General features: G+C 56.2%; 1 long non-coding RNA gene across 1 annotated transcript in view; it reads right to left on the bottom strand.

Annotated features, from left to right (window-relative positions):
- The window catches only part of LOC141549102 (uncharacterized), a 31796-nt gene extending 29874 nt beyond the window's left edge, over positions 1-1922 (bottom strand). The window contains exons 1-2 of the long non-coding RNA XR_012484225.1: positions 1812-1922; positions 1234-1447 (exon numbers count right to left, since the gene is read on the bottom strand). This is a non-coding gene — a long non-coding RNA (uncharacterized LOC141549102). The remainder of the gene's footprint in view (positions 1-1233; positions 1448-1811) is intronic.
- Positions 1923-4429: the final 2507 nt, after the last annotated feature.

The raw sequence follows: 4429 nt of genomic DNA, 5'->3' as shown, positions 1-4429 counted from the left end.
CTGCCACAGACAGTAACAGTTATTACACACCGCACATGTGTATGTGCATAGCACCGACCATAAAGCACTGTGCTGAGTACTTTCAAAACGTCTCCTTTGATCCTGATAACAATCCCAGGCTGTAGGGGCTGTTCTGTTCTTATCCCCATTTTACAGAGGAGAAAACGACCCTCCTGCCGCCCGCCCCCCACCCCCTCCCCCAGCTTTGGGCCAGGCAGTGTTGTACCCGGGACAGACAACAAGTGCACCTCCAAATGATACGGGCACTGGCCCAGCCGGGCCTTGATGGCCTCTTCACGCCTTCTCCCTAATCCTGCACACCGCGCCTGACTGGGCATTTCAAGCCACTCTTCCCCTACCTTTAGGGGGCAAAGAGAAGGGGGTTCCACCTTTATCTTGCAAAGAAACAGAGAATGCTTGACAAGAGCCTTTAAGGCGCATCCCCAGAGAAAAGAGTCATGGGATTGTGTGGCCAGAACTCAGAAGTCTGAAAATAAAAATGATTTTGGTCACGGTCTTTCTCTTAGCAGATTTACTGCAAATAATCCCAGACCCCGGGGGGTTTCTTTAAGGAACAAGGTCTTTCTGTATATGGTAAGAATGTTGAATAAGCCTGGGTAGGGATGCAGAGCTCACTCTAATTCCTGGGGAAGACGTGGTACTTTTAGTCATTAATTAGAACAGTCCTCCATGAAGGATGTGATGGGACGAAGTGGAGAAAAGGACCGGGTGACAAGCAGGGGTGGGAAGAGGGTCACTCCCCCCTCAGGGAGGCTCTGGGAGAGGCGCAGAGGACGCACTTTCCCGGTCCATCTCTCCCGCTATTTCCCCTTAAGTTCTCAAGTCTAACCTAGCATGACAGCAGCCAAGCAGCCTCTAGATGGGTGCTGCTGCCTCGTTTCCAGGGTTAAAAGCTCCCAGGGCCTTTACAAGCAGAGTGCTGAGGAGGCTCCTGCAGCAGGCCCAGGCCCGGCACACACTCTCTCTATCAGACTGAATGCCTTCCCCTCCCCCCAGGCCTTCCCCAGTCACTGCCATATCTAAGCATCAGAAGCTCGGCAGCGTTTTAGCCCCGAAACGCCTTGTGCCGTGTTCCCGTGTTCCCGTCCTTAACGGGAGCCGATCCCTCCCCTGGGCAGAGCGGGCCACTGAGAAGCACTGTCTGCAGGAGAACACCCCCACCCCGCCCCCACACGAGTGACAGAAGACAAAGGGACTATGTCGCCTTCAAACCTGGCTTCTGGCCCCACACTGCAATGCCAACGCCACCGACTCCCAGCGCTCAGCAAGGTGCCACTTCCTCTGCAGCCGCGGACCGCCGGAAATGAAAGCCTCCCCCGGGGTGTGGCCCGGCCACTTTCCCTTTCAAAGGCACCTTTGCCGGGTGGGTTTCTCCCGTCGCGGTGGTCGGTCTACGGCCCAGCTCCCGGAGGCGCCACCACCGGATCTGCAGAGAACACAGGGGGAGAAATGGATGGCCGACCGCTAACAATGCACGGCCTATCCGGAAGCAGCCGGCCTGCTCTGTTTTCTAGGCTGCTCCGTCACGTAGATTTCCAGGCCCGGAAAGTGGGGAGGGGGAGGGGGAGGAAGAGGAGAATAAGGGAAAGAGTAGGAGAAACGAAGAAGAGAAAGAAAAGGCAGAGGCAGGAAAGAAATGGTGCCGGAACCTCGGGAGGGGCCGGAGGCGGCCTGCCTTCCCAGCCTCCCCCGGAGCCAAGGCCAGGCCTACCCTCGACCCCTCCCCGCTCCCTCGCAGCTGCGCCTCCTTCCTTTCCAACGCAAAGGCAGCTACAGAAAACTCTTTATACCTTCCCAGACACCAGGTTCGTCCGCCAGGCCCGGAGCCTAATGGAGGAAGGACAAGTCAAGAGGCCTTGGAAACGGACAAGAAGAGGAAGCGCCGCCCGTCGGAAACAGGATGTGCGACATCGGAAACCGCGCATGACCGGAAGCGGAAGTCGTAGGGCACCCCTCCTCCATCCCTGCGTCTGGCCATAGGTAGGCTACAGGAAACAGGAAGTGTAGGCTGGGGCGGGGGCGGGGCCGGCGCAGGCGTGCACAGCCAGCTGACAAGGGGGTCTTGCTGTTGGGACTGGGAGTGAAGGAGAGAAGGCCCTTTCCCCCCCGCCCCTTCCCCGCCCTTATGACAAGGCTGCTAGGCCCCTTCCCCTCACTTGATAGAGGCTTCAGGACAGGAAAGTGGGGAGGAGGGGAGTTGAGGAGACAGTGCTGTGGGCTGATTCTCCAAATAACTGGGCTTTCTTTCCCTCCCCCTCCACCCCGCCCCAGCTCGTCCTCCCTGCCTCCCCCCCTCCCTCCCACCTTTTAAAGTGGCCAACCTGCCTCTGTTTAGGGCGAGGTGCGGGGGGGGGGGGGGGGGGGCCTATGCGGCCCCACGGGGGACTGGCTCCTTCTCCTGAGTTCAAATGTGGCCCCTGACATTTGCTGTTTGGGAAAAGTCACTAATCCGTGTTTGCCTCCGTCTCCTCCTCTATAAAATCAGCCCATAAAGAAGTGAGGAGCCAGTTCCCCGTCCCGCCCAACAGAAAGTGCACCTCAGGTGTCAGTCAGACACGGCTGAAAGCCACCAGACAATTAAAAACAGCCTCCTTTCTTGGGGTTGCTGTTCCTTCTTGGCAGGATAGAAGGAGTGTCCTTGAGGCGCCAAGGATGCCTTCCCTGCAATGGTGCTCCTAATTAAGCCTGTCCTTTGACATGCGCACCTTTGTAGGTTTGTTTTTTTTGGGGGGGGAGGGGATCAATGGCCATTTCAGGGACAGATTCTGCCATGAATGCATTTGCTTTGGCTTTTCGGGACCTCAGAGGGTTCTCCTGTGCCTCAGGTAGAGCTTTGGAAGTTGAGGCAGAGGGCAGCAGCGCCTTGCTAGGGGGGGGGGGGGAGGTGACCTTCCCTCCCTGAACTCCACTCGGAGTCAGGGCAGCCCCTCGAGGTGTCCTGGTCCTCTTGGAGAGCCGAGGCTGGCAGCTGCTGCTCACTTCCCTTACCTGTCCCTGCACAGCCCTGGCCTCAGCTTCTCCTCCTATTTTTAACGGACTATTTCTCTTTAGCCTAAGTTCTCCCTGCTTTGCGGTGTCTGGCTAGCGCAGAAATACATTTCACACAGTCTCACGGGTGATGGATCCGTTGCTCGCCTTCTCTGTGAGTCAGGCCTCGGGGGGAGAGAAGGGGAGATGCTCACAAGTGAAATACTTGCATCAATTTGCCTTCTTGCTCCGGGTCCTTTGCTAAATTCTTTTCCAGTTTAGCCCCCTTCAGTGGGCATTTCAGTTACACTAAACGGTGCCGCTTGACTTCCCTGTGGCTTGAAGCCTGCAACTTCTTCTGAGAAAGCTCAGGACACTGGTCTGCAGACCCCACACTTCTTGGGGTCCCTTCCGAGCCTCAGCGTTGGGAATTCTTGCCGTTTGGGGCATCCTTCCCTCCTGACGGGAGCCTTTGCCACCTTTTCACCCTCCCTGGGATGCTGCAGGAGGCAAGGTGCTACAGGAATAGAAATGTTATGCTTTCTGGCCAAGACGGGACAACCCTCTTTCATGTCACTTTTTCCTGTGCCTCACAGCAGTCTCTGTGCCAGGTGCATCCTGTGAGCCAGGTGTTGTTATCTGGGATGGGGTTCGAGCCCCAAGATGGTGGAGCTGATGCAGACGCCAGAAGGTGGGAGGTGCCAAAAGTCGGGGTTTGGTCATGTGAAGCATTCCCAATGGCCATTCTCTTTGGCAAGAGGTACATTTATTTAGGGGAAGAGGTTGCAGACTAAACGAAGGGCACAAGGGACACCGGGAATGGTGAATATGAAAGAGCTGGAGAGCATAGGAGACAATTCCCCAGTGGAAAGGAGCACCCCGTGAGGTTGGGGCACACCCTCAGCTGGCAGCCTGAATTCTGAAAGGGACTTAGCCTCCCAAAAGAGGGAGTTAGCTGTAAGGAGAGGGGGGGTTCCGAAGCACAGTGGGCTTAGGAAAGATACCATGTGACATGGGGAAGGACGAGGGGAGAGACGCCATGAGCAGAGTGCCGGGACAGACTGGCCCCAAGAAAGGCCGCGGCCACGAGATGGCCCATAAGTCGATTTTCTAGGGAGAATTTAGCCTCGGGGACACGACTGGGATTCCTGACAGGCATGGCAAGGTGAGACTCCCTCTACAGAGGGAGCTTCTCAGGGGTTGACCTAACTTGCATTTCAGACTAGAAGACTTTCCCAGAGGGGGGGACCATGGAGATAACTGATCTCCATCAGTGCTTCTCCACCTGGAAAAATTTAAAATGCTGCCAGCAAGCCAAAACTTCTGTGCTGTAGTCAGAACTCTAGGAAAGCTTTCTTCACATCTTTGACTCCCACTTTAAAAAAGGAAAAACCTGATTTTTTCCCCTGTGGACCCCAGTTCTGGGCAAGCTGGGGGCTAC

Source organism: Sminthopsis crassicaudata, chromosome X, assembly GCF_048593235.1.
Source record: "Sminthopsis crassicaudata isolate SCR6 chromosome X, ASM4859323v1, whole genome shotgun sequence".
NCBI lineage: Eukaryota > Metazoa > Chordata > Mammalia > Dasyuromorphia > Dasyuridae > Sminthopsis > Sminthopsis crassicaudata.
The sequence above is the reverse complement of the archived record's forward strand: the minus strand, read 5'-3'. Positions and strand labels throughout refer to the sequence as shown.